Here is a 24,555-nt window from a genome sequence, read left to right on the forward strand (position 1 = left end):
AGAAAAAGGGAACCTATCAGGGGAAAACTGAAAGCCCACAAAGGATTGGGCCAACAAAAATTGCCTTGCAACTGTGTAACCAATCCGCTTGTACCAACTACCCACTGCTTATGTTTGAATAATTGTACCCAATAAATACCCGAGAAAACTGGGTCTCGGGGCCTTTTCGTCCTCACATCCTTGGTGAGGGTGGGAGGCCCTGGCTCGAGTCAGTAATAAATTCCCCTATTGCAAGTTGCATTGTCTCCAGGAGTCTTCTTTCCCGATCAGGGATTCGGACTACGGGCAGAACATTCACCATTGCAACAAAAATAATAAAATACTTAGGAGTATATCTACCTAAAGAAACAAAAGACTTATACATAGAAAACTATAAAACACTGATGAAAGAAATCAGAGAGGACACAAACAGATGGAGAAATATACCGTGTTTATGCATTGGAAGAATCAATATTGTCAAAATGGCTATACTACCCAAAGCAATCTATAGATTCAATGCAATACCTATCAAGCTACCAATGGTATTTTTCACAGAACTAGAACAAATAATTTCACAATTTGTATGGAAATTCAAAAAACCTCAAATAGCCAAAGTAATCTTGAGAAAGAAGAATGGAACTGGAGGAATCAACCTGCCTGACTTCAGACTCTACTACAAAGCCACAGTCATCAAGACAGTATGGCACTGGCACAAAGACAGAAATATAGATCAATGGAACAGAATAGAAAGCCCAGAGATAAATCCACGAACCTAGGGACATCTTATCTTTGACAAACGAGGCAAGGATATACAATGGAAAAAAGACAACCTCTTTAACAAGTGGTGCTGGGAAAACTGGTCAACCACTTGTAAAAGAATGAAACTAGAATACTTTCTAACACAATACACAAAAATAAACTCAAAATGGATTAAAGATCTAAATGTAAGACCAGAAACTATAAAGCTCCTAGAGGAGAACATAGGCAAAACACTCTCCGACATAAATCACAGCAGGATCCTTTATCACCCACCTCCCAGAATATTGGAAATAAAAGCAAAACTAAACAAATGGGACCTAATGAAACTTAAAAGCTTTTGCACAACAAAGGAAACTATAAGTAAGGTGAAAAGACAGCCCTCAGATTGGGAGAAAATAATAGCAAATGAAGCAACAGATAAAGGGTTAATCTCAAAAATGTACAAGCAACTCCTGCAGCTCAATTCCAGAAAAATAAATGACCCAATCAAAAAATGGGCCAAAGAACTAAACAGACATTTCTCCAAAGAAGACATACAGTGTTAGACTATTTGTGACCCCATGGAATGCAGCATGCCAGTCTTCCCTGTCCTTCACTATCTCCCTAAGTTGTTGAAAACTCATGTTCATTGAGTTGATGATGCCATCCAACCATCTCATCCTCTGTCACCCCCTTCTCCTCCTGCTTTCAATCTTTCCCAGCATCAGAGTCTTTTTCACTGAGTCGGCTCTTCACATAAGGTGACCAAAGGAACTTCAGCTTCAGCATCAGTCATTCCAATGAATAACCAGGGTTGATTTCCTTTAGGATTGACTGGTTTGATCTCTTTGCTGTCCAGGGGACTCTCAAGAGTCTTCTCCAGCACCACAGTAGGAAGGCATCAATTCTTCGGTGCTCAGCTTTCTTTCTGGCCCAACCTTCACATCCATACCTGACTGCTAGAAAAACTATAGCTTTGACTATAGGGACCTTTGTCAGCAAAGTGATGTCTCTGCTTTTTTTTATATGCTGTCTAGGTTTTTCATAGCTTTTCTTCCAAAGAACAAGAGTTTTTTTAATTTTGTGGCTGCAGTCACTATCCACAATGATTTTAGAGTCCAGCAAAATAAAAATCCATTACTGTTTCCACTTTCCCCCCATCTATTTGCCATGAAGTGATGGGATCAGATGCCATGATCTTAGTTTTTTGAATGTTGAGCTTTAAGCCAGTTTTTTCACTCTCTTCTTTTACCCTCATCAAGAGGCTCTTTAGTTCCTCTTCATTTTCTGCCATTAGAGTGATATCATCTGCATATCTGAGGTTATTGATATTTCTCCCAGCAATCTTCACCCCAGCTTGTGATTCATCCAGCACAGTATTTCACATGATGTACTCTGCATAGAAGTTAAATAAGCAAGGTGACAATATACAGCTTTAATGTACTCTTTTCCCAATTTGGAACCAGTTCGTTGTTCCATGTCCAGTTTTAACTATTGCTTCTTGACCTGCACACAGATTTCTCAGGTAAGGAGGTCTAATATTCCCATCTCTTGAAGAATTTTCCAGTTTGTTGCAATCCACGCAGTCAAAGGGATTCATTCAACAGATAATTTAGCTAGCCTCTGACCTATCAACTGTCAATAGTCACCTCTCACCTGCCCTCTAGGGTTTTCAGATCTTGGCCATCTTCCTCAGATTCAAGAACATCCTTAGGACCAAAGCTCCCTTTCAAAACTCTATGGTCTGATGCTGAAGGTGGAGGCTGCCTTGGAGAACTGTGTAGGTCACACTGAAGCCAACAGCTTCACCCTTGTGGAAGGATGCTTTCAGGGTGACTTTGAAGTAGGGTGACTTTCTCAAAGTAGGGCTCTGCCAAGCAGTCTCTACTTATGACACCCACCATGGACTTAGTATTCTGCTGGTGTTATGAAACTTTCTGGAGGAGCGATGCCTGTTCAGCATTTACTTTGCTTCATTTACTGACCCATCAGGGGCTGGTGGGGAGATGATACACTGCTGATTGGTTGAATGGAGCAGCCCACTGACCTGAATCATGGTCAGTTCAGTTCAGTCACTCAGTCGTGCCCGACTCTTTGCGACTCCATGGACTGCAGCACACTAGGCATTCCTGTCCATCACCAACTCCTGGAGTTTACCCAAGCTCATGTCCACCGAGTCGGTGATGCCATCCAACCATCTTATCCTTTGTCATCCCCTTCTCCTCCTGCTCTCAATCATGGTAATTAATGGTAAAATAGGACCCAAATCAAGGAGTCACAGAGATTCTCAGAAACACACCTGTTGTATAAAGTAGTGATTCTCAGTGTTTTGCAAAGAGGGGGATGTTGCTACTTGTGTGATTTATCATTTTTGCTTTCCACCTTTCTTTCATTGAAATAAACTTTTAACCTACTTTGAAAGATATACATTAATATTTTTAAAAAGTGATTGCAACTTAACACTTGTTTTCAGCTTTAAAAACAATATGTATTTTCAAAATTTTATGACTCTACTATACTCCTAATGGCCTCCCTCCCATGGGGATGATGATGAATATCCTGGTGTATAAAATAAGAGCTAACTCTTCCCTGTATTCCTCCTGCTTCTAGATATGTTTCATAGTAACTTTGTCCTGTCGTTTCAAGCACCAGAATCTTGTTGAATAAAGTGAGAACTAGAATAAAAGTGAATGTCATAGCTCTTGGATCTTCCTTTGGGAAGAATAGTTCTGTTTTTCTCCTGCAGTACTTAATCATGAATGAATGTATGATTATTCCTAAATTGTTGCCTGAAAATTGGCATGTCATTTTTCATTTGTATATGTCATCCTTCATTCAAATGGTATGCTCCCAAAGGGAAGGCTGCTAATTTGGTTTTTTTTTTTTTTTTTGATTTCGAGTGACAGGGATTTAATTCCATGGAGCTTAAGTAAAAGTTGAGATTTACTGACTCCTATAACTTTGAGAGATAGGGCTGCATTAAAGAAATCAGCCTGTGTAGCCAGGGCTTGCTCTCACTCTCCATGTCTCATCTCATAGTCCCTTGTGTTGGTTTTATTCTCTCTCATGATCAGGGTTTTCCTCTATGTGGTAGGTGATGGGGGTGGGCAGAGGGAATGAGTGGAGGGCAGGTGACCTGGTAGCCGGCAGCTACAGACTTTCATCATCCCAGCTGTTGTATGATGAATTTGGCTGGCCTCCGTCCCTGGTTCCTGGAAGAAAACCTCAAAACTCTTGGAATTTCCCGAGTGATAGGAGTACCTTTGTAATTCATCTGTGGGTTCTTGGACCACACCTGAGTTTATATGAGATGACTCATTGTTGGCCCCCAGATAGTTTTAGGATGGGGCTGGCCAGGTCAGAAGGGCCAACCATGTAATTAGAGGGTTGGGGCTATGAACCAAGTAATAACAGCCCCACTTTCCATGGGCGAAAGAGAGTGGAGATTGAGTTCAATCTCATGGTCAATGGCCCCATCACATAGCTATAGAGTGAAACCCCAGTAAAAACTCTGACGAGTATGTCAATGTCCTAGAAGAGTGACTCATCCTGAGGACACATGAGCTTTGCATCTGGAACCTTCCCACATTGTGCCCCATGTGTCTCTTCATTTGGCTGGTCTTGTTTCGTATCCTTTTGCTATAATAAATCTGGATCGTGTTTTCCTGAGTTCTATGAGTTATCCTAGTGAATTATCAAACCCGAGGAGCTGGTGGGAACACCTGCATTTGCAGCAGTGGGGCAGAAGTGTGGGTAGGTTGGGCTGGTGCCTGAAGTGACAGTGGGCTGTAGAGGACAGTGCCCTTAACCTGTGAAATTTGACCTGACTCTGGGTAGCTGGGGCTTCCCAGGTGGTAAAAAAAGAAATCTGCCTGCCAATGCTGGAGACTCGGGTTCAATCCCCGGTTCTGGAAGATCCCCTGGAGAAGGACACGGCAACCCACTCCAGTATTCTTGCCTGGGAAATCCCATGGACAGAGGAGCCTTGTGGGCTACAGTCCATGGGATTGCAAAAGAGTCGGCATGACTGAGCAACTAGACCAGCACCTGGGTCTTTAGCGTACGAATTGCATTGCGCTAACTTTGGTGCAATTTCCAGCACTGAAGTGGAAAATTCCACACTAAGACTTTGGTTGGACTGCCTGGGTAATGTGGCCACCTTTGAAACTTTAGCTCCACATGGCTTGAGGAGGACCAATTCTGCTGCATTGGAGGGAGCAGGGAACCATGCTGGGTGACAGAAGCAGTAGTTGTCTCCCACAGCAAAAGTCTGCATAATTTTCTGACCTTAGCATTTTGCAGAGATAGTTCAGTTCAGTTCAGTTCAGCTCAGTCATGTCCGACTCTTTGCGACCCCATGAATCACAGCACGCCAGGCCTCCCTGTCCATCACCAACTCCCGGAGTTTACTCAAACTCATGTCCATTGAATTGGAGATGCCATCCAGCCATCTCATCCTCTGATATCCCCTTCTCCTGCCCCCAATCCCTCCCAGGATCAGGGTCTTTTCCAATGAGTCAACTCTTCGCATGAGGTGGCCAAAGTATTGGAGTTTCAGCTTCAGCATCAGTCCTTCCAAAGAACACCCAGGACTGATTTCCTTTAGGATGGACTGGTTGGATCTTCTTGCAGTCCAAGGGACTCTCAAGAGTCTTCTCCAACACCACAGTTCAAAAGCATCAATTCTTCGGTGCTCAGCTTTCTTCACAGTCCAACTCTCACAGCAGAGATAGTTGGTGTTCATCAAATATTTATTTGCCCCCTTACATATGTCAGTATAACCAGAAGTGGGGTCTGACTGCTTGCTGCTCAAAAGCCAATAAAGAGGCAAGGTTGGTGGAAAGGAAAGTTTGCTTTATTTTGGATGCTGGCAACCTGTGTTGGGGGAGGACAAACTCCTGTCTGAAGGCCAACTCCCCCTCTCACTGACAATCAGGAGAGAAGAATTTTTATAGGCAGAGGGAGGGGGCTACTCGCAGAAACAGCAGAGTCAGCTCTGACAGTGATCTTGAAATTCATCATTGGTGGTCTGACCAGCATCATCCTGATTATTTTAAGTCCATAATCTTTAGTTCCAGGATTGGTTTGTTCCCATTTCCTTGAGGCCAATTCTCCCAAATTGTGGCAGCTTATGTCATGGCTACCGTCTGGACTTATGCAGTTAACTCCTTCCACCTGGTGGGAGATTCAGTATCTATAAGACAGCTCATAGGATATGACTCAGAATATTACCTACAACCTCTAGAGAGGAACTAAAGGTCCTTGGCTTTGCTTAATAACAGCTACTGCTGCTGCTAAGTCGCTTCAGTACATGACTGTGCGACCCCATAGACAGCAGCCCACCAGGCTCCCCCTGGGATTCTCCAGGCAAAAACACTGGAGTGGGTTGCCGTTTCCTTCTCCAATGCAGGAAAGTGAAAAGTGAAAGTGAAATCACTTAGTCGTGTCCAACTCTTCGCGACCCCATGGACTGCAGCCTACCAGGCTCCTCCATCCATGGGATTTTCCAGGCAAGAGTACTGGAGTGGGTTGCCATTGCCTTCTCCACTTAATGACTAGAACTATTATTATTTAGTCTTGTTGGACTATTTTCTTTTGTTTCTTATTTTCTCATTTCTCCAATTAAACTTAATCTTCGGCTAAAGTTTTCCCACGGACAAAAGACAGGGTGAAGACATGGTAGGGTGGGGGTGGGGAATGGTCCAAAGATTCCACTCCATTTCATCAGTATTCCTTACAGTTAAGTTGGGCCCTTATGACTAGTTCTGGCTAATGGACTGTGAACAGAATTATCATGAGTCAATTTCAGGAGAAGGTAATTAAAAGCCTAGAATCTTCTCCCTCTTCTTTCTTTGCTGCTCTGACCTTGGCCACTAAGTGTTCCAGTTGGCATGCCACAAGATGGAGGAAGGTACTTTTCATGTTGGTCTCTGTTGTGTTAAGTCAATAAGATTTGGGGGCTAAGGTAGACAGAGTAACTCCCCCCTATAGATATTAGGTCCTAATCCCGGAACCTGTAAATGGAAAAAGGGTCTTTGCAAGTCTGATTACTTTAAGAATCTTGAGATGAAGTTGTTGTCATGGATTATCTGGGTAAGTCTTAAATGCCATCATAAGTCTACTCATAAGAGAGACAGAAGAAGATTAGACATCCACACAGAAAAGATGATGTGACCCTGGAGGCAGATTGCAGTGATGCGGCCACAAACCAAGGGAATTTACTCTCTCACAGTTCTGGAGGCCCGAAGTCTGAAATCAGTATCACTGGGCCAAAATCAAGATATCTGCAGGGTCACATTCCCCTTGACTTCTGGGGAGATTTTTTTCCTTGCCCCTTAGCTTCTGGTGGTTCCAAGAGTTTCTTCAGTGTGGCAGAATGACACCAGTCTCTGCCACTGTCTTCACACAAGCTTCTCTTCTGTGTCTTCTCCCTCATGCCTGTGTCTTCTCCCTCATGTCTGTGTCTCCCTTCTCTTCTCATAGGAACTCTTCACTGGAGTAAGGACCCATCCAGATCATCAGTGATTATCTCTTCAGCTTTAGATCTTTAATTTAATCATATCTGCAAGGACCCTTTTACCAAATAAGGTGAAATTCATATGTTCTGGGTGGACACATCTCTTGGGGGCCATCCTTTATCCTGCTACAGATACCAATGTCTTGGATCACAAGTCTGGGACAGGTAGTGTCCCCACAACATATATTCAGTGAAAGAGTATATTCAATGAGCAATTGCCCTTTAGCCTAAAAAACATATTTTTCAAGAAACATGAAAGCTATCTTTCTGTGTACAGGTATGAACCGATTATTGCTTTATTGAAAACATACAAAATCCAGTGTATTATTTGAGAATGTTTTTCATTAGGTTGAACATATGCCTTATCCAGTAATTGCTTTCTTGGCTTTGAAATTGGCCTAGGATGTCATCCGTATGTCCAACACACCAATCCCATCTTTACCGTGATGGTGAAATTGATGACTTTTGTGAGGATGACATGCCGAGTGAAGGTTTATGACTATAAATCTCAGGCTCCAAATACATCAAAAGAGATGACAGGCATGAAATGTTTGCTTACAATGCTAAACTCAAACCAGAAATTGACTCAAAGTCATTTCCAAATATCTGAAAGTCTGAGATCCTTTGGTTCAACTGGATAAGGTTAGGATAGGCCTGCTTCAGATTTTGGTGGCTTAAATTCTAAAGTGGTCTATCATTTGCTCCAAAGAAGTAGAGAAATTTAGAAAGGTGCCTAGAGGTTTGAGCTATTGTTAGGTATTTCCATTTAAAATGAAAACATTTGGAATCAAATTGGAAAACTGTAGAGAGTCTAGGGGTCTGCCATGTTGAGGTAGAAAGGGGATCCTGCAGTTTCTGGAGACCCTGCACCATTCCCGTTTCTGCAACTGGGTTGCTGTGTAAGCTTCTGCTAGTGACCTAACCTCTCTGGGTCTCTCGTTTCCTCAGTAGAAGTAATGTACTGGAGTAATTGATCTGGAAGATTCCTTCCAGCTCTAAACTTCTATGGTTCTCTGAAAGGGGACCTGCTTTGTGACAGACCACCCAGGTGAAAAGTTAACTCTCTGGGGCAGATCTCATCCTTGGACCCAGGAGAACAGTGGTAGGTCATTGCAATATAATCTCGAGCAAGGGCAGACTGCGAAGCAAAACAACTGAAACAGGAACTTGGAACTGGTGTTGATTTATCTCTAAGATGTGTTTTTCCATTTTCTCTGGCAAGGTTGCTCTAAAGTAGAATCAGCTGGAAAAGTATGAGCTGGCAGGACACACAGAGGCCCTTCTGCTTGGGGAAGGCTTCGGGGTCCTGGTCCCCACTGAGAACACTCTCTGTTCACTGCTTTCACCAACAGCTCTTCTGAAGGATGCCAGCTGGGGCCGTAGACCCTATAGCATCTTGCTGCAGAGACAGGGGCTTCTTCACCAGGGGCCAATCACCTTGATACCTTTCTATTCCACCAGGAAGCACCCCTACCCCTCCCAGCAGAGAGAGTGTTTCTGCAGAGCATATCCAGGGCAAGGGGAATGAGTCTAAGGGGAAGGCGTGCTTATGATGACCTGGACGAGGGGAAGCATTGGATGGTTTCCTACGGGTGAGAGCATATAGTCAGTTGCTTTTTGCCAAAACAATATTCCACAGCTCAAGGAATGACATGGCCTTCTAAGCCAGGCACCTAACATGCTCAGATCGAGATGACTTCATGTGGACAGTGACAACTGGCTTTGTCATAATAAATAGCTCTTTGCAAAAGCCTGGCAGACTCCTGTGTTTTCTCTGCTTTATGGGTTGGAGGTATGGAAACAAGAAACAGGAGGCTTTCCTTCCTTTGAGAAATGTGTTTCAAACTTGAGAATCTTGGGAGAATTTAAAGTTAGCTTTTCAGGGATTTTTTTTTTTTCCTTCTGATGATTGACGCCCATTGGAGGGGAAGAACAAATTATCCTTATAGTGTGATCTTTCAATTTTGAAAATCTCACGAGAAGATGACTAGATCTGTCCCCATGAGAGCAGTGGTGAATCAGTGACGTCTGAACGTGTCTTCCATGGGGAGTCTGGCGTGGGCACTGCTCAGTGCCTGCAGGCATTTCCAGGATTGCATGCCCTCGGTGACACCCAGTCTCCAGGATACAGTAGAAAATCACTCATCTTACCAAGAAACTGATGGACTGATGCTGAAGCTAGAGCATCAATACTTTGGCCACTTGATGCAAAGAGCTGACTCATTGGAAAAGACCCTGATGCTGGGAAAGATTGAAGGCAGGAGGAGAAGGGGTGACAGAGGATGAGATGGTTGGATGGCATCAGCGACTCAATGGACATGAGTTTGAGGGAACTCCAGGAGATGGTGACAAGGAAGGACAGGGAAGCCTGGCGTGCTGCAGTCCATGGGGTCACAAAGAGTTGGACAAGACTGAGCGACAGAACAACAACCAAGAAAGAGGAAAATCTCCAGTTGAATGAAAAAAAAATTGACAGCTGCCAACACCAAGAAGACATGGACAAGGTAATGATCTCAGTGAGTGACCTCCAGCCCGACTGCACAGCACAGTCTCCAGTGCACCACCACCGTGAGGGACCAGTGACCTGGGGCCAAGGCAATGGTTGGGGATGGGCACTTAGAGAAGGGAGGTCAGTTAGAGATGAGGAGATCATAGCCCACGCTCGGAAGGAGATCAACTGATGTGGGGCAAAGAAGAAGCTTTGACAGTCAGGTATGTTGAGAGGTTTCCTATGAGTTAGAATACAAAAATCTTGGTGTGTGTGTGTGTATGTGTGGTCACATTTTATAGTTTGTGTCTCAGATGCCTCCTCTGCAAAAAACAGCCTCACCTACCTGACTGAACTGTTAAGATTTATATATCCACACATGTAGTGCTAAGAACAAGGCCTGCTATGAAGTATTTGATGCCTACAGCTTAGCTTTTATTATTCATATGAATGAAAATGCATACTATGTATCAGCTTATTACCACTTATCACACTGAGAAGTTGTTTGTGCATGATCAGTTGGTCAGTTGCCTCTGACTCTGCAACCCCATGGACTGCAGTCCATCAGGCTCCTCTGTCCATGGGATTCTCCAGGCAAGAATACTGAAGTGGACTGCAAGTTCCTCCTCCAAGGGATCTTCCTGACCCAGGGATCAAACCTAAGTCCCCCGTGTCTCCTGCATTGGCAGGCTGATTCTTTACCACTAAGCCACCAGCGCACACTCTAGTGTATACTCAGAGTATACTCTGTTTATCCAAGATATTTTAATCTGGAAAAGAAGAAATGATTGGCATTTGAAAGCATGCAAGGCCGTGGTAAAAGCCAACTAAGAGATGCAAGGAAAATCTTATTAGACTGAGGTTGGAGTTTGTGAGCTCAAAGGCATCCCACTTTGAGGACTTTGGTCTAACATGCTCTAGTGACTGTGGGAATGTAAATTGGCACGAACCTTTGGAGGGCATCTTGATCTTTTTTTTTTTTTTTTTTTAAAGAAAAGCCTTACATCCTTTGGCCCAGCAATTTAACTTCTAGGAATAAATCCAGATGGAATATCAAGGATGTAAGCCATATTTCTTTACAAGGACAGTCACTGAAGCATAACATACAATAACTAGAAATGAGAAACAATGCAAATGTCTAACAAGGGCGTGTTTTGTCAAAACTAGGTTATGTACATGTACAGATGATTAAGCCACCGTTACTTTTAGGAATGTTGGAGATTCTTTAAAGATGAGAGAATGTCAACAATGCATTTTAAGTGGAAAAAAGTTTACAAAACTCCGTTCAGTGTGGTTTTGGCGGAATACATCATTTGTCCACTTGTCTTCCTTCACAGCAACAGGATGGAGATGTTCCCACCTCAAGCATTCAGCCAGCACACCCTTCTCAGTCGCCCATCACAAACAGCAGGAGGGCACAGCTGCCCCATGGCTCCCATGCCACTGATTTCCGTAAATACCCGTGATCAAAGTGTAACAGCAAATGAATACTCAGACTGTGTCAATAGGAAATGAAACCATTTTATTTTCCTCTTCATCCTTGATGCCTTAGAAGGATGGAACACAAATATTTCTCTTCTCCCTCCTGTGTATTAGTTTCTCAGTCGTGTTCAACTCTATGCAACCCCATAGACTGTAGCTCCTTCGTCCATGGGATTTCCCAGGCAAAAATACTGGAATGGGTTGCCATGTCCTTCTCCAGGGAAACTTCCTGACCCAGGGATTGAACCTGGGTCTCTTGAACTGCAGGCGGACTGTTTACCATCTGAGCCACCAAGGATGTAAAAAATTAAAAGCTCTTTGCTCTTGAAATTAAGGCAACTTACATTTTTTGCAGGAATGGTTAAGAGGATGGATGTAGCAAGCTGTTAATATCTACTGTGGCAAGAAAAAGAGAGAGGAAAGGGATTAAGCAAAGAAGTCATTTATTTTGGAGAAGCAGGAGTAGATATTACCTTGGGATTTAAGCCAGCAGAGATCTTTAAGTTCCTGATAGCATCCAGTGAAGATGGAGGGACCCCAGAAAGTCATGGTCTTGGCATGAGAGAGGGCATATATTCTGAGCCTTGCTGAATAAACAAAAAAAGACTGTCACAAATGTGGCACTCAAGAGTCAAGGGCCATATGTAGGAGAGAACCAGTTTCTTAGTGATTAGCTTGTGTATAACAGAGGACCCTCCCACTTTCTAGTCCCCTCTTGGAATTGCATAGATTTACACCCATTTGAGGATTTGAAATTGTCCGAGGCACTCTTACTGAAATCCCTGCTGAGGGAAGACTATACAGGTAGCTATGCTTTAAACACTCCTTCAGTTTGTTCAATAAGCACAGTTTATAAAGGCTTTCTATTCCTGCATTTTCTCTCTCTCTTTCTTTCTTAAAGTATAGTTGGTATACAGTATTATATAAGTTACAGGTGTACAATATAGTGAGTCACAAGTTTTAAAGGTTATAAATCATTTATAGTTATTATAAAATATTGGTTTTATGCCTTGTGTTGTACAATGTATCCTTGTAGCTTATTTTGTTTATTTTTTTAAAGGATGTTTATTTGGCTGCATCAAGTCTTAGTTGCAGAATCTAGTTCCCTGACCAGGGATCGAACCTAGGCCTCCTGTATTGGGAGCATGGAATCTTAACCACTGAACCACCAGGGAGACCCCCCTTATAGTTTATTTTATACCTAGTCGTTTGTACCTCTTAACCCCCTACCCCTAGGTTGCCCTTTTCCTTCCCCATCTCTACTGGCGACATCAGCTTGTTCTCCGTATATGTGACGGACACCTTATTCTTAATCACACACTATATTTTTAATCTTCTCTCTCTCTTTCTTTCCCCCTCTCTCTCATCTACATGTTATACTGATCTCACTGAATGACTTGGGAGGTGTTCCTTTCTTTTCTGAATCCTAGAAGAGTTTGTGCAAAAGTGTGTTCTCTGAAAGATCTATTGATTCAATTTCATTAATGTTGACTAGACTATTAACGTTTTTCATTTTTTCTTAACTCAGTTTTGGTAAGTTATACTTTTCTAGGAATTTGACTCTTCAGTTCAGTTCAGTTCAGTCACTCAGTTGTGTCCGACTCTTTGCGACCCCATGAACCGCAGCACGCCAGGCCTCCCTGTCCATCACCAACACCCAGAGTTTACTCAAACTCATGTCCATTGAGTCAGTGATGCCATCCAACCATCTCAGCCTCTGTCGTCCCCTTCTCCTCCTGCCCTCAACCTTTCCCAGCATCAGGGTCTTTTCCAATGAGTCAACTCTTTGCATCAGGTGGCCAAAGTATTGGAGTTTCAGCTTCAGCATCAGTTCTTCCAATGAACACCCAGGACTGATCTGTTTTAGGATGGACTGGTTGGATCTCCTTGCAGTCCAAGGGACTCTTTCAGTTATGTTGTAAATTTTATTTGTACAAAATTTTTCATAAACATTATTTCTAGTATTCTGTTGTTTTTTTTAACATCTTCAATACTTGAAGCTATGTCTTAATTGTATTTGTTATTTCTCTTTTTTCTTTATCAATTGTATTCAAAGTTGGCCATTTTTTAGTCATTCCAAAGGACTTACTTTGTTCTTCTCTCTTTTATGTTTCCTTTTATGTTTCCTAGCATCATAAATTTTCCTTCTTACCTTTGTTTTCTTCTTTCTACTAAAATTGAAATTATTTGGCAATTCTTTTTCTAGATTCTGTAAATGTATGCTTATAGCAATTATTTTTTGTCTTTTCTTTGTCACTAATCTAAATTTTTAAGGCCATGAATTTCCATTTAAGTTCTACTTTAGCTGCATTTTGAAAGCTTTGATACATAGTATTTTCATTAGCATTCAGTTAAATTTTTTTTCAATTTTCATCTTGATTATTTTTGATCTGTAAATTACTTAAAAGTAATTCTTAATTTCAAATATATGGCAGTTTTAGTGGTCTCCTTGCTATATTTTATAATATCTATTGACAGCATTGTTATAAAATGTGTTCCGTGTGATGCCAACTCTTTCAAATGTGTTGAAACTTGTGTAATGACACTCTGTCTAGTCAGTTTTTACAAATACTCTGAATAGTTATTAAGTGTAATATTCTATCTGTTTATTAGGTCAAACTTTTTAATTCTTTTATTTTCAAATCTTCTATGTCTCTGATGATTTTTTTGAATGCTTAGACTCATAATTTCTGTGGGTTTTATTTGAAAATCTATTGCAATGGTGGTGTGCTGAATGCTCAGTCACTTCATTTGTGTCCGACTCTGTGATGCTATGGACTGTAGCCTGCCAGGCTCCTCTGTCCATGGGATTCTCCAGGCAAGAATACTGGAGTGGGTTGCCATGTCCTCGTCCAGGGGATCTTCCCAACCCAGGCACTCAACCCAGATCTCTTACCTCTCCTGCATTGGCAGGCAGGTTCTTTACCACCAGCGCCACCTGGGACGCCCGCAATGGTGGTGAAATTATTGATTTTATATCATCCGTCAGTTTTTGCTTTATTTATTTTGAGACCTTATGATTAGGTGCATAATAGTTTAGAATTACTTTAATTTACTACCATATTGAATCTTTTATCATTAAGTAGTGACTCTCCATACCTATAGCAATGCCTTTTGCTTTAAAGTCCAATTTTTTCCTCCTAAAATTTCTATAACCACAATGGTTTTCCTTTGACTAATATTCATCCACATACATATTTTTACCTTTTCCTTTTAATGCTTTTGTATCCACTTGTTTTTAATGTATTTCTTTTAAAAAATCATTTGTTAATTATTGTATTTAGCTGGAGAAATTATTCTGTTTTCATTTATTATAATTACTGACATTTTGTGTTTATTATATTGTTCTGACATAGCTTTTCTTCCAAGGAGCAAAGGTCTTTTAACTTCATGGCTGCAATCACCATTCGCAGTGATTTGGAGTCCAAGAAAATAAAGTCTGTCACTGTTTCCATTGTTTCCCCATCTATTTGCCATGAAGTGATGGGACTGGATGCCATGATCTTTGTTTTTTTAATGTTGAGTTTTAAGCCAGCTTTTTCTCTCTCCTCTTTCACCTTCATCAGGAGACTCTTTAGTTTCTCTTCACTTTCTGCCATTAAAGTGATGTCATCCACATATCTGACATTATCAGTATTTCTCCTGGCAATCTTGATTCCAGCTTGCGCATCATCCACCCCAGCATTTCACATGTACTTTGCATACAGTTTAAATAAGCAGCATGACAATACACAGGCTTGACGTACTGACTTAATTTTGAACCAGTTCGCTGCTCCATGTCTGGTTCTAACTCCTGTTTCTCGACCTGCATATAGGTTTCCCACGTCAGGAAACGAGGCAGGTCAGGTGGTCAGGTATTCCCATCTCTTGAAGAATTTTCCAGTTTGTTGTGATCCACACAATCAAAGCTTTATCGTAGTCAATGAAGCAGAAGATGTTTTTCTGGAATTCACTTGCTTTTTCTATAATCCAGTGGATGTTGGCAATTTGATCTCTGGTTTCTTTGCCTTTTCTAAACCCAGCTTGTACATCTGGAAGCTCTTGGTTCACATCCTGTTGAAGCCTAACTTGAAGGATTTTGAGCATTACCTTGCTCACAAGTGAAATAAGTGCAATTGTGTGGTAGTTTGAACATTCTTTGGCATTGCCCTTCTCTGGTTTTAAATGAAAGCTGACTGAAAGCGTCCAGTCCTGTGGACACTTAAAGGACGCTTGCTCCTTGGAAGAGAAGCAATGACAAACGTAGACAGTGTATTAAAAAGCAAAGACATCATTTTGCTAACAAAGGACCATCTAGTCAAAGCTATGGTTTTTTCAGTAGTCATGTATGGATGTGAGAGTTGGACCATAAAGAAGGCTGAGCACCGAAAAATTTGTGCTTCTGAATTGTGATGCTGGAGAAGACTCTTGGGAGTCCCATGGGCTGCAAGGAGATCAAACCAGTCAATCCTATAGGAAATCGTCCTTGAATATTCATTGGAAGGACTGGTGCTGAAGCTGAGGCTCCAATTCTTTGGCCACCTGAGATGAACAGCCAACTTATTGGAAAAGACCCTGATGCTGGGAAAGATTAAGGACAGGAAGAGAAAGGGAGCAACAGAGGATGAGGTGAGTGGATGGCATCATTGACTCAACGGACATGAATGTGAGCAAACTCCAGGAGACAGTGAAAGATAGGGAAGCCTGGTTTGCTGCAGTCCATGGGGTCACAAGAGTTGGACACAACTGAGCAACTAAACAACAGCAATATATTGTTGTAATTTTAATATTTTTAATTAAAATAATTGCAGTTTCTCCTTGTTCCACCATTTCTATGTTCCATTCTCTCTCCTTTCTTATTTTGGATTGATTGTTCAGTTTTTCTCATTTCATTTTTTCCTATGGTAGTTTAAGAGTTATGCATTTTTTTATTTTCATGGCTATGATAGAAATTTAATATACATAATTTATCAAAATGTTACGTTACCAACAGTAAACCCTCTTTCCAAGTAACATGATGTCCTTAAAATACTTCAATTTCAGTTGTTCCTTCTAACATTGTGGTATTATTACTGTGTATTTTATTTCTATTTTTAAATTGCTCCCTAGGAACATTATTATTATTAGTATTATCTTATTCTTCTTATTTTATGTATTAATGTTTTTCCATATTTACCCACATATTTTCCCCTTTCTTTGTTTTTCTTTCTGTATCTCATTCTTTCCATCTGGGATAATATCCTTTTTTCCTGAAATAAATGCTTAAGGATTTCCTTTAGTAAGGGTTTGCTGCTAGCAAACTCTCTCGGTTTTTGTTTTTCTTAAAAGATCTTTATTTTATCCTGGTCCTGGAAGGACACATGTGATGTATACAATCTTCTTTTCTTATGCAACTATTTGTCTTTCCATTAAAGAGATCTGTAACAGATGAGGATTTAAAACCCATCTATCAGCATTGTTGTCCTCTCATGGAAACAAGGTATACCTTTATCTGGATGGTGAGTTTAGAGAAAATTGGAACCACCATTCCCCTTATACTGAAAAAATAAAAAGGCTCTCTCAAGCACCACAGAGGTGGAAATGTTCATGTCTTGATTAAAACACATATCTCTAAAGGTCTTCTATTAAAATGCAACTTCTCACCAGTAGGAAGGAATGTTAAGGGATATTCGTTATTCGCTGTCAGCTTCACAGGGTGAGCCAGTTCATGGGCTGCTAGGTAATGTTGTCAGCTTGGAGGAAGGCCACATAGGAATCAACAGGAAAACCAGTTTTGGGTAGAAGGAAGGAAGGAAGACAGCTCTCTTTTTGCCCCAAGAAGTCAGTCCTGGAGGCAATGTAGGACAATCTCGACAGGAAGCTGCTGGCAGGACGGCGCTGGTTCTTGGAGGTGGGTGGGTGGGTGGTGGAGTGTTGACCACGAGTCTCCATGTTCTTGTCAATTCTCAGCTCTGAACTCATCAGCCCACGCCTGTCACTTCTTTCTCAGTCACAGCCTTGAGAAAATAAAGTGTCAGAGGAGAATGTTCTCCACTAAGCTGAGTTGCTGCTTCCCTCCACTGCCTCAGAATTTTATTTTACACACTTCTCCCCCCTTCTTTTTCTTCCCACTTTCTCTTAGGTCTTGGCTTTTAATCATGCTTGAGTCTCTAAACTAAAACCTGTCACTGGTACCAGTGTAATACAGTAGTCACTGTCAGAAATTTGGAAAATCCAGAAAAGTCTGAAGAAGGAAAATAAAGCCCCCAAATCCACTTACTATTAGAGGATAATGACCTCTATCATTTTTGTGTATTATGTTTTGAATATTTTTGGTATGTGTGTTCTTTCTTACTCTCTTTATCTATCCTCCCCACCCCCCACGCACAAAATTGGGATGAACGAAGACTAATTTTCTCATTTACTTTGTCTTCCCATTAAAATGCCTTTCTTCATGTTGTTAATATATTCCTTCTGTCTTGGTGCTGTTTCCTTCCATCTTCCTTTCCCTTATAAACATCAAGTGTCTACACTCCTTGTCTACACTGTCTTCTCCTTCAGTCCTCACACTCTTGAAGACTGTATCCTATACCAGCAAACCCCACTCCCCATCCCCACCGGATGTTGGCCAATGCTGTCAAAGACCTTGGCACTGGCAAATCTGGCAGACCCTTTTTTTTAAACCTCATTTTATGGAACTTGCAGTGACAGTTGTCTCTATTGGTTATGGCCACCTGCAAACACTCTCCTTCCTTCATGTTCATGAAAAAGTTCACCCTGCTTTTCTTCGTCTATTTCCTTCTCAGAATGCATCACCAGCTTCTTCAGGTAGCCTTCCTTGTGAAGTGCAGGTGGCCTTCACTGATCTGTCCTTGGCCCTTCCTCATTCTCCAGCCTCTGGACAATCACATCTGTACCAATGATTGCATCTCAAGTTCAGACGTTTCTCTAAACACGCAGCTCTGGATGTCTCACTGGCATGTCAGACTCAACAGGACCGTGTGAAGCAGAGCTCACATGGCATGTGGGAAGGTTTCAGGGGCCAGAATGAAAATAGCGCCCATCGTTCTGGCCACCTTCTTTGCCTAGAACCCAGGCACATGGGTGCCCCTAACGCTGGGAAATGGAGTAGCTGGATGCCCAGGAGGGAATGACACTCAGCTGGGAAAGCAACCAGCTAGTGTCCATCACATCTACCTGTAAGATCACAGTATGGCAAAACCCACCAAAGGGATGGCTTCTGAAGAGGGTACTGTTAACTGCTCAGAATGGCAAAATGGGAGCTCCTTGAAAATAGTCTTACTGGAAAGTTTGGAGCTGACATCATTTTGGAGGTTCTGCAAAGAGAAGCCAGAAAACAAGGACAGATATTAAAAGCTGCACATGAAACACGATGTGCCTGTCCATAAAGCCGTCCAAGATGAGCTCAGTGAAGGAGCATGAGGTCAGTAGGGACGCCTCCGAAGCATCCAGATGCTCGGCACAGAGACTTTCAGTGCTGTTTCGGGAGGACATCGAGATAGCTGAGGCAATGCTTTGGGCTCGCTTTCATTTCACACTGTTCTTTTTTTTCCATTTCAGTTGCAAGTTTGAAAATGTTTTATGCTTTGAGATTTCTGGTCATTTTCAAAGATAGCTGAAGTATTTCAGTTCTGTTTTTACTCTTGATCCCTCTCCTTAACCCTCTCAATCTTTATATTCTCCCATCTTTTATTGCCAAATATTTTTTAGAAGGGAAATCTTTCTAAAAGGATTGAAGTGAAAGTTGCTTAGTTGTGTCCAACTCTTTGTGACCCCATGGACTATATAGTCCATGGGATTCTCTAGGCCAGAATTCTGGAGTGGGTACCCTTTCCCTTCTCCAGGGGATCTTCCCAAGATACAGATAGAACCCAGGTCTCCTGCATTGCAGGCAGATTCTTTACCAGCTGAGCCACTTGGGAAGCCTGAAATCCCTGATAGCTCAGCTGTAAGAATCTGCCTGCCATGTAGGAGACACAGGTTCGATCCTTGGGTCAGGAAGATTCCCTGGAGAAGGAAATGGAAGTCCACTCCAGTATTCTTGACTGGGAAATCCCATGGACAGAGGATGTCCATGGTGTTGTAAGAGTTGGTCATGACTAAACCACCAGCACCATCTTCTAGAAGGCATGGCTTCAGAAGATGAAGGAGGCTGAACACAAGCACAGACTGAGTGCTGTCCTTCCTGTGATCACTCTGCCTGAGCTACTACCCATTCTCTGCCCACAAAGTGTGAGATATTAGTCCCATCAGAGCAAAGAATGGGCTTGCCAGATAGAAGGAGCATCCTTAGAACACCTGCAAACATTTCCTTACTTGCAAAGCAAGGATGGAGGTGAAAATGAATCATTCTTACCAACCATCCTTCTCCTTATAAAGATGCTTCGTGAAAATTGTCTTTCAATTTTCTGGCCAGTAAGTTTCCATGTATACTAAATAATCATCTTTAGAAGTCTACATTGGATCCATTCTTAGGGAGGAGCCAAGATGGCGGAGGAGTAGGTCGGGGAGACCATTTTCTCCCCTAGAAATTCATCAAAATAATAATTGAACACAGAGCAAACTTCACAAAACAACTTTTGATCGCTAGCTGAGGTCACCAGGCACCCAGAAAAGCAGCCCATTGTCTTTGAAAGGAGGTAGGACAAAATATAAAAGATAAAAAGTGAGACAAAAGAGCTAAGGACGGAGATCCGTCCTGGGAAGGGTCTTAATAGAGGACGTTCCCAGACACCGGGAAACCCTCGCACTGGCGGGCCTGGGGGAAGTGTTTGAATCTCAGAGGGCAACCTGACTGGGAGAGAAACAATAAATAAAACCCACAGACTACTAGCCTAAAAGCAACTCCCAGCAGAAAAGTACCCCAGACGCCCGCATCCACCACCAGCAAGTGGGGGCGGAACGGAGAGGAGCGGGCGGCATTACTTGGGGCAGGGTCCGGGCCTGAGAGCCCTGTGGACAATCGGAGGGAGCTTTTGTGAGTTCCCAGCTTGAACTGTGGGACAGCAAAAGAGAGAGAGAAAATTAACCGGTCCGAACACACTGCCGGCTGTTCGCAGAACAAAGGGACCGAGATTCTGGATGGTCGACATCCGACATCCGCCGGGAGGGTCGCGGCGAGACACAGGGCGCAGGCACCCGACCGGCGCGGGCAGGGACTGGGGCTGGGGACGCGGAGGGCAGAAGGCGCACGCACCGGACTGGCGCCAGCGGAATCTGAGACTGGGACCGCGGAAGGGAGTGGGCGCGCGCACCCGGGGAGAGTGCGCCCGCCAAGCCCCTGGCTGCCTGGACCGCTCTGACGGGGAAGGCACAAAGAGCAGGCGCAGCTTTCTGTTCCGACCTTTGGCGGAACACCCGAGGGCTGGAACCGCGCGCAGCACCGGGTGCACTCCATAAAGAGCAGCCGGAACCTGAGCAGCGCCGGCCACACCCTGCAGCGCCGGCCCCTCCCCTCAGCGCCGGCCCCGCCCCGCAGCGCCCGCCCCTCCCCTCAGCGCCGGCCCCTCCTCTCAGCACCAGCCCCTCCCTGCAGCGCGACGGAACTAGCTACCTGAATGAGTCCACCTCCGCCCGCTTATGTCAGGGCGGAAATGAGGCCCTGAAGAGACCGGCAAACAGAAGCCAAACAAACAAAGGGAACCACTTCAGAAGGAACTGGTGCAACAGATTAAAATCCCTGTAGGAAACACTGACCACACCGCAAGGGGCCTGTAGATATCGAGAAGTGTAAGCTGGAACGAGGAGCTATCTGAAACTGAGCCGAACCCACACTGACCGCAACAGCTCCAGAGAAATTCCTAGATATATTTTTACTTTTTTCTTTTTTTAAGTAAGGGAAAAAAATTTTTATTTTATTTTATTTTTTTTTTCTTTTTATTTTCCTTTAAAATTCCCTATTACTCCCCATTACTCCTTAACTTTCATTTTCATAAATTCTTACGACTTTTTTAGTTAGGGAAAAATTTTTTTTTCCTCTTTCTTTTCTCTTCTTTTTTTTTGTTTTTTTTTTTTCTTTTTTTCCCCCTTCTTCTCTTCTATTTTCTATTTTTCTTTTTCTCTTATTTCTTTTAAAGTCTTCTAGTACTCCTCTACTACTCCTTAATTATTCATTTTCAATACACTATAACCTTACAAAGAGGAAAGGAAAAAAAAGAAGAGAAGCCCTATTTTTAAACCGAACCTCATATATATTTCTAAAATTTTTTGGGGGGTGTTTTTGTTTTTGTTTTTAATATAGTATTTTTAAGAGTCTAAACTCTACTCTAGATTTTTAATTTTTGTTCTTCAGTATATGATATAAACTGTGAACATTTAAGAATCCAATATTCAGTTTCCATTTTTATTCAGGAGTGTGTTGATTATTCTCCCCCAATCTTGACTCTCTGTTTTCTACCTCAGAACACCTCTATTTCCTCCTTTCCCCTTCTCTTCCCAATCCAATTCTGTGAATCTTTGTGGGTGGCTGGGCTACGGAGAACACTCTAGGAACAGACGACTGCGTAGATCTGTCTCTCTCCTCTTGAGTCCCCCTTTTTCTCCTCCTGCTCATCTCTATTTCCCTCCTCCCTGTCCTCTTCTTCATGTAACTCTGTGAACATCTCTGGGAGTCCCTAACGGGGGAGAATCTTTTCGCCATTAACCTAGAAGTTTTATTATCAGTGCTGTATAGTTGGAGAAGTCCTGAGACTACAGGAAGAATAAAACTGAAATCCAGAGGCAGGAGATTTAAGCCCAAAACCTGAGAACACCAGAAAACTCCTGACTACATGGAACTTTAAGTAATAAGAGACCGTCCAAAAGCCTCCATACCTACACTGAAACCAACCACCACCCAAGAGCCAACAAGTTTTAGAGCAAGACGTACCACGCAAATTCCCCAGCAACGCAGGAACATAGCCCTGAAAGTCAACATACAGACTGCCCAAAGTCACACCTAACACATAGACCCATCTCAAGACTCATTACTGGGCACTCCATTGCTCTTCAAAGAGAAGAAATCAAGTTCCACGCTCCAGAACACTGACACAAGCTTCCCTAACCAGGAAACCTTGACAAGCCAACCGTCCAGCCCCACCCACCGGGTAAAAACTCCACAGTAAAAAGGAACCACAGACCTCCAGAATACAGAAAGCCCATTCCAGACACAGCAATCTAAACAAGATGAAAAGGCAGAGAAATACCCAACAGGTAAAGGAACATGACAAGTGCCCACCAAGTCAAACAAAAGAGGAGGAGATAGGGAATCTATCTGAAAAAGAATTTAGAATAATGATAATAAAAATGATCCAAAATCTTGAAAACAAAATGGAGTTACAGATAAATAGTCTGGAGACAAAGATTGAAAAGATGCAAGAAATGTTTAATAAAGACCTAGAAGAAATAAAAGAGAGTCAATTAAAAATGAATAATGCAATGAATGAGATCAAAAACAATTTGGAGGGAACCAAGAGTAGAATATCGGAGACAGAAGATAGGATAAGTGAGGTAGAAGATAGAATGGTGGAAATAAATGAAGCAGAGAAGAAAAAAGAAAAAAGGATCAAAAGAAATGAGGACAACCTCAGGGACCTCTGGGACAATGTGAAACGCCCCAACATTCGAATCATAGGAGTCCCAGAAGAAGAAGACTAAAAGAAAGGCCATGAGAAAATACTCAAGGAGATAATAGCTGAAAACTTCCTTTAAATGGGGAAGGAAATAGCCACCCAAGTCCAAGAAACCCAGAGAGTCCCAAACAGGATAAACCCAAGGCGAAACACTCCAAGACACATATTAATCAAGTTAACAAAGATCAAACACAAAGAACAAATACTAAAAGCAGCAAGGGAGAAACAACAAATAACACACAAAGGGATTCCCATAAGGATAACAGCTGATCTATTAATAGAAACCCTCCAGGCCAGAAGGGAATGGCAGGACATAATGAAAGTAATGAAAGAGAATAACCTACAACCTAGATTACTGTACCCAGCAAGGATCTCATTCAGATATGAAGGAGAATTCAAAAGCTTTACAGACAAGCAAAAGCTGAGAGAATTCAGCACCACCAAACCAGCTCTTCAACAAATGCTAAAGGATCTTCTCTAGACAGGAAATGCAGAAAGGTTGTATAAACGTGAAACCAAAACAACAAAGTAAATGGCAACGGGATCACACCTATCAATAATCACCTTAAATGTAAATGGGTTGAATGCCCCAACCAAAAGACAAAGATTGGCTGAATGGATACAAAAACAAGACCCCTATATATGCTGTCTACAAGAGACCCACCTCAAAACCAGAGACACATACAGACTAAAAGTGAAGGGCTGGAAAAAAATATTTCACGCAAATGGAGACCAAAAGAAAGCAGGAGTCGCAATACTCATATCAGATAAAATAGACTTTCAAATAAAGGATGTGAAAAGAGACAAAGAAGGACACTACATAATGATCAAAGGATCAATCCAAGAAGAAGATATAACAATTATAAATATATATGCACCCAACATAGGAGCACCGCAATATGTACGGCAAACGCTAATGAGTATGAAAGAGGAAATTAATAGTAACACAATAATATTGGGAGACTTTAATACCCCACTCACAACTATGGATAGATCAACTAAACAGAAAATCAACAAGGAAACACAAACCTTAAATGATACAATGGACCAGCTAGACCTAATTGATATCTATAGGACATTTCACCCCAAAACAATCAATTTCACCTTTTTCTCAAGTGCACATGGAACCTTCTCCAGAATAGATCACATCCTGGGCCATAAATCTGGTCTGGGAAAATTCAGAAAAATTGAAATCATTCCAGTCATCTTTTCCGACCACAGTGCAGTAAGATTAGATCTCAATTACAGGAAAAAAATTGTTAAAAATTCAAACATATGGAGGCTAAATAACACGCTTCTGAATAACCAACAAATCATAGAAGAAATCAAAAAAGAAATCAAAATATGTATAGAAATGAATGAAAATGAAAACACAACAATTCAAAACCTATGGGACACTGTAAAAGCAGTGCTAAGGGGAAGGTTCATAGCATTACAGGCTTACATCAAGAAACAAGAAAAAAGCCAAATAAATAACCTAACTCTACACCTAAAGCAGTTAGAGAAGGAAGAAATGAAGAACCCCAGGGTTAGCAGAAGAAAAGAAATCTTAAAAATTAGGGCAGAAATAAATGCAAAAGAAACTAAAGAGACCATAGCAAAAATCAACAAAGCTAAAAGCTGGTTTTTTGAAAAAATAAACAAAATTGACAAACCACTAGCAAGACTCATTAAGAAACAAAGAGAGAAGAACCAAATTAACAAAATAAGAAATGAAAAGGGTGAGATCACAACAGACAACACTGAAATACAAAGGATCATCA

This window comes from Muntiacus reevesi, chromosome 3, assembly GCF_963930625.1.
Source record: "Muntiacus reevesi chromosome 3, mMunRee1.1, whole genome shotgun sequence".
Taxonomy (NCBI): Eukaryota; Metazoa; Chordata; class Mammalia; order Artiodactyla; family Cervidae; genus Muntiacus; species Muntiacus reevesi.